The sequence below is a fragment of the Solea solea genome, chromosome 9 (assembly GCF_958295425.1).
Source record: "Solea solea chromosome 9, fSolSol10.1, whole genome shotgun sequence".
Lineage (NCBI taxonomy): Eukaryota > Metazoa > Chordata > Actinopteri > Pleuronectiformes > Soleidae > Solea > Solea solea.
The window spans coordinates 6058579-6073124 of NC_081142.1; the positions used below are offsets into that span (position 1 = coordinate 6058579).

Below are 14546 nucleotides of genomic sequence, written 5' to 3' on the forward strand. Positions count from 1 at the left end.
CACAAGGACTGTACTTGTATGTGGAGCATTTTTAACTTTATCCTCAAGGGATCATTTTTTATTCTGTGTGCACAAACACAATCGCCTTGCCAAGAGTGACGAGATTCAGTCAGATGGATGCAGTCTGCACTTTAGTGCAAACATGATTTGTCTTTTTTGAAGGTAAATCACTCAGGCAGGGAGTCTTATATACTTGACTTAAGAGAGGATTCTGCTATTAGATGCAATGTGGTAACTGTGAGTAAGTGAGTGAGTGAGTGTGAGGCAGAGCTAGAGCAAGGGAGGCGGACGGGGAGGGGGGGCTAGGTTGCTGACTCGGAGCTCTGCTGCGGTGAGCTTTGAGCTAGCGACTCTCTGAGCTGTGTGTATGTCTCTAGGCTGCTGTAGCCTAGCCATGTTGTAGCCTTCCTTCACCTCTTCCACAGCTGTCAGCCAGCAGCTCCAGTGTGATTCAGCTGCAGTTGGGCTCTGCTGTCTTCAAGTGTCTCTGTTTGCAGCTGAGGATTTTGTTGCCCTTGGAAGGATACTCTCTGTCTTTCTGGCAAATCAGAGAGAGAAAGAGAGGGACAGAGGAAAAGAGGAAGACAAGAGAAGGAAGAGTGATAGCAGACCAGTAGTGACCTTCGAGGCGTGGTGGCAAAGCAGAGGAGGAGGAGGAACCGGGGACGTGTGCAAGATCCATCAGGTGTGTGTCAGCACTTAAAGGGATGAGTAAGTCTGCTGTGAGTTTGAATCCGTGTTTGGTGACTGTGCGTGAAACAGTGGGATGGATCCTTTTATATGTGAAATTTTAAATAATGTTAGAGGGAGGTGTCTTTCAACATATCATTTCATACTGAAATTCAGTGCACTTGTTTCAGAGAGACGTACAGAGCTTAAGGAGAGAAATTGTAAAGGTAGATACATATGAAGAGATATACAATATATTCTTCTGTGACATGTTGATGGATCCCAAATGCCAGAGATAGAGATGCTGATATAAAAATAGAGACGAAGACCTCTATAGATGGATTAAGCAGCAGAGAGAAGGCAATTTATGCTGTGACTGTTCATCGAGGATAACAGACATGTTTGTGTGTGTGTTTTATCTCACTGGGTTTGACTTGGCTTGTGAGAAAACGTCTGTGCTGGACAGTATAAACCACTGTGTGCTGGGCAGCGTTGTGCCTCGTTGAGCTTCCAGACTGCTCAGGATAGAAAAGAGAAGCATGTTTCTCAGCTCTCTGGGTATGTGTGTGTGTGTGTGAAAGTGGTTTTTCTATGGTACCTCTATTGTACTATTTTATTGGCACTGTTGACCTTGTGTCCTCATTGTAAAAGGATCATTTATGTTACAGGCAGCTGGCCTTCAGTTTAGGTGCAAGTTACAGCATACAGTTGCACAATATGAAATATACAGTAGATACATCTTTTCCTGTTATTTAGACTTAGAACATGGCTTTTTTCAGCATGTGTCCTGCTGGAGTGCCTTCGAGCAAGACGCTCAATCTTTCTATCTTCAGTTGGTGCTGGAGTACAGCTAAACCATACTCATGGAACTGTTGTCGTGTCTGCTCTGCTCAATAGCATAAAAAAAGCAGGAAGATAAATCTGTCCTTACCACCTGGTTGATGTTTTGGATGTCAGCCCAGGACCACATACAGTTCTGCTCATTGTCCTTGAGGTTGAATCAGTCATTTTAGATATTTACTGATTAATAAACTGAAGTTAATTAGCCTCAGTCCTGGAGTGTGGATGCCACTGACAGCTAAGTAGAGAGAAGGGGGTCGTGGGAGGATGAAAAGACAGGAAAAGAGCAATTAAAATGTCGAAAACACAACCTGCAAGTCATTGTGCGACAGTCAGAGTGATAGAAAAATGTGTGTGTGTGTGTGTACTTGTAATTGTTGCCTCGACTGGACATTTTCTGGCATAAACACTGGCCTTGTTAGGACCAGCAGTCCTCATGGAGACCAAAACCTGGTCCTAATGAGACAGAACTTCATTTCTGAGGAAGTTTAGGGCTAGGATTTGAATTATAGTTAGGATCAGGTTAGGCTTAGACATTAACTGGTTATGGTTAATGTTTTGGATAATGCTTTGTTTAGGCTTTGTAAGCCAATGCAGAGTCCTTATGCTGCGTGTGTGTGTGTGTGAGAGAGAGACAGAGAGAGAGGGCAGGGTTTCATTTACATGCCTCGAGGATGGTCTTTTTTTTTTCTATATCAGTCTGGCTCTTGCATTTCTGATGTAACAACTAGACATTGACCTACTGAGAATTCAACTTGACTCAGGCTAATCCATGGACTTTACATGACTCGGCAGCAGACACAGACATATGCATTATGCATACCTACATACACACGCTGCACACACACTTGGCTGAATATTGGTAGTTTTGACGTTGCTTAAATGTTGGTCCAACGTCTGTACTGCTACAGAGCAGAATATTGACTGTTAATATTGTCTCTGATAGAGACTCTATGTGAGTGGCAATATTACTTTTTAAAATAACAAAGGGCTTCTGTATAGCGCTGGTAGTTGTAATATTACAGCGTTGGACTGCAATTTCTCTGCACAAGTGCGTCTGAATGTGTGTACACAGATGCGGTGCATCGCTCATAACTCTTCCACCTTCACTGCATCAAAACATCATCTGTTAAACCAAGAGGGGGAAAATCCAATTACATTCACCGTAGACTGGCTGCCAACAATGAGACAGGCTTTTTATATCTGTGATTTCACAAATCTCTTTCAAACATTAGATAGTTCAGATGTGCATAGAAGGATGTTTTTATTGCATTAATTTGGCATGCTGCATGCGTGCGAGTTAGAGAAAGTTATGTGTGCATGTGCATGTGTTTAGGATAAGTGTGCAGTAAGAGCTTTTCCTTGATATATCCTGGCAGAATATTCCATTATCTAGGTAGGGGTTTGCTTTATAGCCTTTTTTTGATAGAGTTTTGTATAGGCCTCAGTGTAGGTGAAGGACCAATATAAATGCACATATTTCTCTCACATAATGCGTGTGTGTGTGTTTGTGTAAATACAGGCTATATAAATGCACATATTTATTGTACGTCCACAGTGTGTACATTGTCCTTTTGTGTCCTTTATATGTTAAGAGCCCTTGGACATGTTAAATGAGGGAAGGAAGGAATGAAACAAGGAGAGCATCATCTTCTCATCTCTCTCTCTATGGTACTGCTTGGTGATATCATGGCTGTAATGAAGGCTCATTTATCTCCATCTTGGTGCAATCTCATCATTCACAATGGGGCTACAGGAGCTGTGGAATGAGCATGTGTATTGTTTAGGGGATAATCTAACATGTGTGTGCAGTATTAGGATGGATTTTTGAATGCAATCGGTGAGGCAGAAACTGACCTGTTGATGCACCTGTTGCGTAGAACATAATGATTGAAAATGGGTCACATTTGACACAGAAGGGCCTTGTGTATTTGGTCAGCATTGTGAGTGCAAGCTATGGGTACAGTATTGGATCAATGAACATAGATTACATTCAGAGGTCAGGTTAAGTAAGCATCCATTTCAGTTACAGAGCCACATCCTCACCCTTGAGCCGTGAGGAAACGGAGGGAAGCGGAGAGAGGGCAGATGGGGAGACAGACACACAGAGATACAGAGGGACGTGTGTAGAGCGATAAAGGCTGAGTAATGTCATCATAGACCCCATATCCTCTAGGTTTGATTAAGAGGCTCTCTGAGCACTCCCAGACACTGCACTGTGATAGGCCAAGGTCACGGCGAATCACGGCACAACGCTGCAGATTGCTGCTTAACTCCGTCAGGAAAAAGCACAATCTAATTTGGCCATGGGCTTCCTTTCCACTTCATATGAAGAGGACAATTCTCCTCACACTAGGGCCCTCCTATGAAGAGTGTGTAAATGTCTGCTGGCTTGCAGCCTGGCTGGATGAGTATGTGTTTGTGCATGTGTTTAGATAGGTGTGTCTCTCTAAATCCTTTGTCTGTCCCTCTCTCTCTCTCTCTCTCTGTCCCTCTACACTTGTCAGCATGTGGTTAAGGAATGTATTGTATGTGATTGGCAGGGCATGATATTAGTTTGGGAATAATAAGAGTGTAATAACTCAGTGGCATTTGCCTCCAGAGAGTGACTGCAGGTAATCACATTTACTCAACACAATCACTGTCTCGCATGCCACTGCTCAGGACAGGGCCTCACTCTATTTCATTTCCTCCTATGAATGTCATGAGCTCTACTTGTTTGCATGTGTGTGAGATGATGTTAATGCTGTTGCATAGCTTGGTTATGAGCGCAGACTGCTTGTAGTTTGCAGTGTGGGTGGGGTTTGGTAGTTTACAGATATCAGAGACGTATTAAAGCTGTCCGTTCAGTATCCTTACACCTGTATGTCAAAAGTAGTATGTTGACTTATTTATGCTGCTAATCATAATCAGTAAGGCTAAAACGAACAACCATTGTGATACATGTCAAGTCATTGATTATTAAAACAGTTTATTGACTATTCGGATAACCTTAAAAGCCAGTAAAAAATATACAGTCTAGAAGTGTGTCGTACTTTGAAGTAATTACCAAGTTGTCCAGCAGAATGTGCTGTGCTGTGAGCGCAGCTTGGCCTGCATCCATGCTCTTTCTGCTCAGTGATTTATTTTCCTTTTTCTTAATTCAAAGACAATTGATGGTATTCCATAGGCTTTTTTTTAACCTTTTTGTGCCAATGTTTACTTCATCAAATGCCCGAGGTGTTCTTGAGCTAAAACACAACATACAGCAAACAGGTCTGTCTTTGCAACAGATTGGTTTGGCCTCCCTCCTAGAAAAGTTTAGAAATAATGTGGGTTCAGCAACAAAGTGCATAGTCACTGTTTTTTTTTCCAGACTGATCCAAGAGGTTGTTGTCAGTGAAATGCAATGCAGCAGAAACTTAAACATCAATTATGGTGATGGAGTACGGCTGTGCTGGTTGTGTCGATGAAGACGTATCTTCTTTAAGGAGAGGCGATATCCACACTTCAGGCCTGACTGTTTAATGGACCAGCAGATTTCTTGCTCCAACTGGATTTGATCAGGTTTTTTTTTTCCGGTCAACAAAGGCAAAAACAGGATAACTAGTGTCACGACGCGACTGACATGCTCGACCATGAAAGGGCACAACACAATTCTCCTTGCCAGTGGTTGGTCTGCTCTGTGGTGTTTTCATTTTCACGCCTATGTCACACACATGCATGAAATATGATGTTACAAATGTGCCGGAAGCAAATCAAATCATAGGAAGAAGAAAAACAACATGACAGAGCTCAGTGTCAATGTTACAGTTGTTACTATTTAGTTTTTTACTTCGCTCTCTCATTCAAACGCAGTGATGGGTTGATTATTACATTACATTACATTACATGTCATTTAGCAGACGCTTTTATCCAAAGCGACTTACAATCGATCAAGAACAATTAGCCAGGGGTGGAATCGAACTTGCGACCATGATGTCTTTGGTACACAAGGTAGGGTCTTAACCACTGAGCCACTCCACTCCACTTATTTTAAGTCACTAATGAAATGAAGTAACATGAAGTAAAAATATTGAGCACTGTACTACTTTTTAAAAAGTAAGCTTCTGGTTTTGTTAACAGCCACATGATGAATGTGTGTCTTTCCTTAGCGCCGGAAAAGACCACCACAATTTGCATTTCAGCCAAAATAAAGCAGGTGAAGAAGAAATAAACGTGTTCGCCTGGGTATCATGCACCAGCATATGCTGATCAGTGCAATTCAGAGTCATTATGGGTTATACTCGCCTCATTCAGTGGACTGCAGGGCAACTGACTGTGACTTAAACAAGCTCCTGAGTTTCTCTCAGTATACTGTCATTCATCTGTTGGTGGTTAATGATGGCTGTAATGACGTACAATGTTTAGCATATCACCCATACCTACTTGTCAGTGGTGCAGCAGTGGAAAGAAAAGAAGGCAGCAGTGTGAAAAGAGAACGCAAAGGAGGGAGAAGATGTGGGTAACAATATGGCTGAGCTGGTGGATCGATAATATACTCTGTGATCCATAACATATTTATAGGTGGGAATACATTATTACTGTTAGGAGATGTCAGGTGGAGAGGACACACACGCACGCACGCACGCACGCACGCACGCACACACACACACACACACACACACACACACACACACACACACACACACACACACACACACACACACACACACACTCTGCTGGGGAGTTTTCAGCTGAGCAAAGGTGGCGGTTTCAACACTGTGTCTTGGCACAAAGCCAAATAATAACTCACAACCCTGTCCTCTGCTCTTCACCCCGTCCACAGACACTCTGTAGAGATTGTGTATCTCCTGTCCTCTCCCCTTCTCCCCCCTCTCTGTCCATTTCATTTCCTCTCTTGATATCCTGATTGAAGTGGTCACCTTTCCCTCTTGTAGGTAATGAGCAGCAGGTGTCCGAGTATCGCTCGCTCGACCATGGCCAAGAGAGGGTCCAGGAGCAGTTCATCCACCCTAAACGGTTTTTCATTATGCTTGTTAAAGAAAAGTAGAAATAAAAGAGGGAGAGACATAGGGCAACAGCAGATGCATTATTTAAATAAAGTGAAATAAAGGGGAGTTTTATTATTATTACATTGTCTTTAGTAGCTCAGGCTAGTGTTTGAACTTGAGACTCAGTTTATGTTTTTGTATATCACTAGCGCATAATGTAGGACCTTGTCAGTGTAAAATAATATAAATCCAGTTTACAGTGCAGTACCAGAGTTAAGGCCTAAGAAGGATTCTACGTTATATTCACACAATAATAATAATAGTCTGAGCCCCGCTGTATGTGACTGCTCTTGCAAGTCTGCGGAGTATGCACACAAACGTTCATTAATTCTCTACTGCATTGCAATGTGCTGCAGTGTTTTATGAGCTGCTCCATCCACTAGATGTGAGGACACACACACATGGTCCCTCACTCTGCCTTGGTCAAATCACTTCATTAAAAATAAAACAATCACAGTATTGGTCGAATAGTTCTGTGCGAATCTATACTTTATTTACAATAAATCTAAAAATGTAAAAAATCCCACAATAACCAGAGTTTTGACATGAGTTGAGAGCAGACAAAAGAATTATCCACAATTCCTGCAGCAATGGTGCTTCACACACTTTGTCACTGCACACAACAAACACTCTATGCTACAGTGATTACAAACCAAAATTTATGGCCACAAAATATTAACCCACTTCCTATCTTGATGAGAGTGACTTTCATATTCTCATTGTTTTGATGCCGCACTCATTATTGCAATCAGCATCATAGTCATCATTACCTCAATTACGTTACTCATCCTATTAACTAATCAACAGCCATGAACACTACACAACAAAGAAGAATAAAACATGTTTTGTTCAAAACAAATTGCTCGGCTCAAGACTGATTAGTATCTTAATGCTCACTTTCTCTGCATCCATCATTGTCTCCTTCTTGCCGCTGGTCATGTTTGCAAATATGTGTCCTTGAATTAGCATCACTGCCAATGTTGTTTTAGCATTAGCAGGGCTCTGGCTCCCCACACTCCTACTACTGTCACCATATTGATCTACTGAAGTGACTTCAGTTTGCTTAGGGACTGGCCGCCTTAGGCTGTTTGAACCAACTTTCTTTTTTCCCCATGTCAGCTGCTCCTGTGGGTCGCCACACTGGATTTTTTCCTACCTGCATTGTTGATTTGGCATAGATTTTATGCCTGATGCCCTTCCTGAAGTAAGGCCCTTCATTTATCCAGACTTGGGACTGGCTCCAGGATAACACTTATATCCGCAGTGGCTGGACAGGTGATTTGGGGTTTTGCCCAGGGAGACATCAGCATGTAGACTAGAGGAGCTGGGGATCACATTACACACACAAACCTTTTCCTTTGTATCAACAATGCTGAATGTTTACGGAGGAAGTAAAAGAAGGATAAAAAGGAATAATATATTCCTTTATTCCTTGTAAATGTAATATTTGGGTTGAGGAAGTGAAAGTGGATAAACTCCTAATGTAGAGTTTTGTTTTAACTAAAGTGCTGTTGTTATAAGAAGAGAGAAACAGCTGGGGATCTAAAGATAGAAGTAATTTCCATTTTAACTACTTGTAAAGAACAAACCAAGCTGACTCTTAACTACAAGTCAAGTAAGACAGCTTTTTTGTTTGTCTCTGCTTTGTAATAAATGTATTTTTCTGGATCTAATACAGATACTGTATATTGATATTGAATTTCCTTCGGATCTTGTGTATTTGCTGTAGGAAAAGGGGCAAAGGCAACAGTTATCAGTGTCCTCACCCTCAAAAACCAATGCTGTACCCTTGAGAAAGTCATTTAACCTCAGTCATGCTCCAGTGAACAGAGCATATCAACATGTGTCTGTGGAGCAGAACACAGATGTAGCGCTTAAAATGCACAACTGTAGTGCAATTACAGTGTGCACATTATTAATCCCAGGTTTAAGCCTTATCACCATGAAGTGCTAGACAAGTTGGTAAGGTTGTATTTTTTTTTCCCTTCATTTAGCCGTGTCTTTGACAGTGAATCGGTGCAAATTAACATTTGGATTATTGTTGATTAAATGAAGGTCAAAGTATCTGTAGGGTCTTAAATGATGATCGTTAACCTTTTGTTTGCAACCAGATGTCATTAATTAAATAACTCTTTTCTAGTAAAATTAATTACTGACATCAATGTGAAAATCATGATTACCATGACCATTATTGATTTGTAAATTAATAATTCTTTACTCATTTTTATTTTGGCAGGAAATACAACTAATAGATTGAGATCTTCACCAACAAAATATGGAATATGGGGCTCCATTAAATGGTGCTGTATGCATGTTGTGCAATACAAGTATGACATGTTTAGATAGTGTAATTCAAACAGATTTAAGTAAAGGAAAAATGAAAGGAAGTGGCCTTCTACTTTCTGAAGCTGTCCAGAGTATCACACATTGGATGTCACTGGTCAAGTGTGATTTTCCTTATCGTCAAACTGACTAGGTGCTAATGGATGACTGACATTTGTGTGACACAAAAATACCAGTGTGAAACACTTACACATGTGGGTCAGTGAACATTACAGTATGGAATATAATTCATAAGCTTTAGAAATCTCCATCCTGATGATCATGGCTAAAAATAACTTGGGATTATCTCCATCACATGAATGTTTGTAGAAAGTGAGCAAGGGTTAGAGAAATGTGTCCACGTCCAACTTTGCATATTTATCTCTAAGCCACAGCTGAGTTTAAACTAGGACGCAGGGGGGAAAAAAATTGTGAGTCATCTGACAGAGAGGTGGATGATGCTGGGATTAGACTACACAAATTCAGGCAGATGAACGAACGTGTAGTGTAATATCATTGAAAAACAGAGATTTGGCATCTGGGACGCACCATGACACCCCGACAAGAAATAATCTTTTCTATTTTCTTGCCTCGTTTGACATCTCCTTCAACATGCTCCTGGACATGGACCAGTAAGATAGAGGGGTCTGACACGGCGTAACACACAGACATAAACATGGGAAAGAGGAAGACACCGAAGAACGTTACAAATAAACGACAAAGTAAAAAAAACTGCTGTGAACGATGATTAGTCGGGATCATACTTGTGGTGTTACCATTCCCCCGAACAAGACACAGCAAGAATCCGTGCCACTGTGATGATAATCTGACATGGTGACCATCGTGAAAGACCAAAATATCGTGTAGTCTGATCCCGAGATTGGTGGAACAATGTGTGTGTGTTTTATAGGACAATAAAAAATAATAATTCAATTCACACAGAGCTTGTATTAAAGCAGGTTGATGCAACTTTGACTTTACCTAGTCCTAGTCCACATGTAAGCAAGTATAATAATCCTGTCCACACATGCTAAATTCTCAAAAACATCTTCGTCCACATACTGTGAAGTGATGTCAAAAGCATCCCAAACCAACAGGTGGCAACCAAACCGTCACTGTAAAGCCTTGTTGGCTGTTGTTGTTTGGATGTACAGTGAAGCTGAGCTATTCAAAAACATCCCACTGGAATACAACATTGTGCTTTGGAATTCAAAGCACTCACACAACGGCCCTTATGTAAACAAAAATGACGTTAACCAGAGGAGACAATGTTACAAGCGCAAAACTCGGTTTTCTCTGACTTCACATAATCTGTATACACTGTGAAAATCCTCATCCTGGCATAAGTTTTCCAAAATGTATACGTTTTCGGAAACTTAAGCCACAGTTTGTGTGTACTGTATGGAAGTGCAGAGAAAAAGCTACGTTTTCAAACTACCCTGGACCTGCTCTATGCTAATGTTAAAGTTACCTTGCACATTACTTTTTGTATATTTGTAGATTTTCCTATTCAATTACTGAGTATTATAGTAGTTTTTACTATTTCATTCAACACTTCCTCTTTCATAAACATTTTTTGTGCAGTTGTTATAAAACCATTGCCCGTCTAGGACCATTAAAGTTGTTTTTCTATTTCTGATTTCCTTTACATTTTTTCCTCTTCCTCCCCTGTCTCTCTCTGTGCTGAGGCTGAGGCTGAGGCTGAGGCAAGGCCAGATGAGTTGCTATGTCAGAGAGCGTGCAGCAGTGAGGGAGGTGAAGCTTTATTTCTCTGTGAAAGGTGTATTTTTCTCTTGTCAGTGGGCATGCTGCATCAGCCCCTTCTTGACTCCCTCCACTCCACCCAATTTTCTTGTTTTTACATTTCTCCTGCTCCTTTCTATCTTTCACCCCCCTCTTTTTCGCTGCTTCCTATCTAGAGCTGTGCAGAGAACACATTGAGGGTATTATTTTTCTTCGACAGAATTTGTCTGCCATGCGGTGATACTGAAGGTCCCATTCTGCTCCTGTGTCCAAGATAAATCAAAAACATTTTTCCACTGCTGCAATCAATGCCTTAGACCTTTTTCAACAGCTCTGCTCGTCTCTCTCTTTCTCTTTCTCTCTCTCTCTCTTACACATGCACACACTTTTGCACACATACACTCAGACACGCTGTTCCTGCTCAGTTTCTTCCTCTGGCGATGGTTCTCTCTTGAACGCTGACATCAGATAGCCTCCCTCCAGCAGTCCACTCCTCTGGGAGGGATTTGCATCTAATTTACATGTTATTACAGTTTTAATAGAGCAAACTGTGCTCCATCCTGTGTGAAGATGATGAGGGGGGGAAGAGGAAAGGTGAAGATAGCTGGGGATAGTCTGTCTACTGGCGACTGTCTGCCTCCAAACAGCTGTTACTCTATATCTAATGTCTTACACCCAGCTGATGTTATTCTGCAATCAATCATGCAGTTTCTCAAGCACTGCTCATTTGGTCAACATAAAAACCTGTTCACCTGAAAGCAATTTGGATCCCAAACATAACCTCCTCTTATTTTTCATTCACTGTTGTGTCAGTGTCCATGAAGACGCCATGGCAACGCGACACACTATCATTCAAGTCAGTGTTCAATAGTCTAACTATGGTCATAAATGCAGCAAAACTGCAACGTTTTATATGTAAAGCAGGGTTCTAGTTAGTTAGGGTTCTAGTTAGCACATGGTAACGTGTGGGACCGCTAAAAAAGTTAAAGTTAAAGCTCTTACCTCGTAACCTAAACATCATAAAATCACTTGATTTCAATCATGAGGCAAATAATTATTGGCAGACTGTACCTCACCTATTCCTTTTTTATTATTTATTATACCTTAAAATAGTCAATACAACCCATAAAATGCTCATTTGCACTTACACTTACTTACTTACATATACACACATATGTGTATATGTATATATACGTGTGTGTATATATATATATACACACATATGTGTATATATATATATATATATATATATATATATATATATATATACATATATATATAGGTGACAGTACATGTAAGCACGCTCATGCTGAGGACAATCACAGTCACCCTGCTTTCAATAAATACCTGTATGATAAATGAATAAACTGTAATAATAGTAATAATACTATGGCGATATATAGAATCAAAAAATAAATAGGCTGTCATGCACAGTTATAGTAGTTTTCAGTATAAGGCTCCTCTTCTCATACTCCCCACAAGTATACTCTTTCACAAACACTTAATAGAGCAGAAAATATGATTTGTTTATGTAAATTCCTATCAGTCAGCTTGTGACAGTTTTGAGATAAACACTGGCATATCACACAGCCCTTCTTTTAATTACCTTATTGTGCTGTCTCTCCTCGGCAGCAAACTCCTCGAAGGAAGAAGCTTTTTCAATTAGGACTTCTCCCCCCATCTGAGCTTGACTCCCTGCCACACGCTTTGTTATTTTGTGTGTGTGTGAATTATTTGGTAACCTTTCTAATTTCACACTTGTTAAGTTTCCATGTAAAAGGCAACATTTTAGAAAGAAACCCTCAGGATGGGTGAATGTCATCAGTGACAGTGTGTGTGTGTGTGTGTGTGTGTCCATGTTGACGTTTATGTGTCAGGGAGTTGTAATATAAAATCAAGGCCACATTTTAGTCCTTTATGGGCCTTTTTTTTCTTCACACACTTGACAAACACACACTCAAACACACAAACAGAATGTATCACCGCAGGTTTGTGTACATTTCTGTGACAGAATTAGGTGATCGGCCATTTTCTATTGTTCGGGATCTTAGGCCTCCCCAGATAGACCGAGCTGTGTGTGTTTCTAAGATGATGATTATGCTCCCTTTATGTTTATTTCTCTCCCTATTTCTTTCTCTCCCCACACTCTAATTTATGTGTTGTTGTTGTTGGAGCTGGTGTTGATAGGCCCAGAGATGGCATTTAGCTAAAGAGCAGAGAGGCTGTTAGCTTCTCCATTCATCTAATCAATCTCACTAATGAAACCACTGTCCTCTCCACAGCCTCTTTCTTCCTTCTCTTCTCTCATCCTTCTGTCTTCCTGGCCCATGCCCTTTCATCATTTGCTCTGCTTGTGCTTTTATCCTTTCACTTTTTATCCTTCTACATTCCCGTGGCACCCACGTACCCATTATCATTTCGTTACCTTCCTTACTCCTGCCCTTCCTTACTCCTATCCCCGCTTCCTTTGTGTTGCTGTCCCAGATTCACCAGTAGTAGATTTTGTTGATGCTTCTTCTTCTGGTGTTTGCTTCCTCCATTTCAACATGAACGTCTCCTCCCCTCCCCCCATGGTGGATTGACCCAGTTAGGGTGAAAATGGATAGTTTACTGGGACTGTATATATGCCAAGTATATGTCTGTGTGTGTGTCTTTGTATGCAATGCATGGAATTGTGTACATGTTGTACTTAGAAATATTATTATAATAACTGTGATCATTATTATAATCATTATAATCATTATTATTTAATGTTTGGATCATAGAAGCCACATAATCCCAGACTTAGATGTGACTCGTTACTACTGTATGAACTGAATCTATTTTTACTTTTGTTTAGATAAGACGAGACATTTTTGAAAATGTCACTGTGGGATCTGTGAACTTGTGATGTACACAATTTCACGTTGTCACTGTTGGTGTTTCTTTTTTGTTTTATGGGCCAGTAAAGGGCAGACAAATTGAATGATGTGTGAGCACAGTTATTAATTGTCGACCTACAGTACAGTCTGCCCTGGAGCTCTGACCAGTGTTCCAACAGACGGGAAGATAAAATCTTGAGGGGTGAAATGTGGATGGAAATACTGTGTTTTTACTGTATAGAGCAGAGGTGTCAAACTGGCGGCGGCGGAGGTGATAGGATTTACACAGACTATTATATTCTGTCTATATTCTATCACCTCACATTTATTTACATTTATAAAAAAATTACATTACATATAAGCTTTATTTATATAAGCGTGTTGAGTGTTTTTATTGTGAAGTATACATCATTCCATATGAAAACTTTTACTTTCAAATTATGTGAAATATCATCATGAATATTTTTATTGTGATATCACGATGGGATATTGTGTATATAGTCTGCTGAACACTTTTTTCCCCCACTTGTTTCTCTAGACCAGCGATCGCTTGACTGGACTAGATGCTCATTGGCCCCCAGGTCATTTTGAGTTGACACCCCTGGTACAGACATTAAATTAAAAAAAATACTACATTGTGCCTTATGCCTTTTCCCTCCACATGTCAACACTGATATCAATCCAACTCATCATGCATTTTCTGGTGGTGGATTTCCCACTTGGTGTGTCCCATTTCATCTCTGAGGTAAACTGGTGATGTGGCATGCATGCATGAATTAGTGACATACAGTATATTAGTAAAACTGCAAATTGCAACTAATGGAGAGAAAGAGAGAGAGAACCCGATTCTTGAATCTTAAATTCTTGTTCATATATGTTTGCACTACTATTATGTGTCTAGGCTTGGAGTGTTGATATATGCTGGGCAGACAGAGCCTGCAGAAGGCCTTTGGTGTGAAGGTTTCCCTGCGGCAAGGTCGCTCCTTCCCTCCCTCCATCAGTACATCTGTGTCTATGTCTGTACAACACTCATAGTTTTCTTGTTCCACACACACACACAAACTGAACACATGCTACA

General features: G+C 40.6%; 1 protein-coding gene across 2 annotated transcripts in view; it reads left to right on the forward strand.

The window, feature by feature from the left end:
- Positions 1–352: 352 nt before the first annotated feature.
- The window catches only part of dab1a (DAB adaptor protein 1a), a 184479-nt gene continuing 170285 nt past the window's right edge, over positions 353–14546 (forward strand). For both annotated transcript variants that reach the window (XM_058638301.1, XM_058638300.1), the window contains exon 1: positions 353–685. The gene's annotated coding sequence lies outside the window, so the exon portion shown is untranslated. The remainder of the gene's footprint in view (positions 686–14546) is intronic.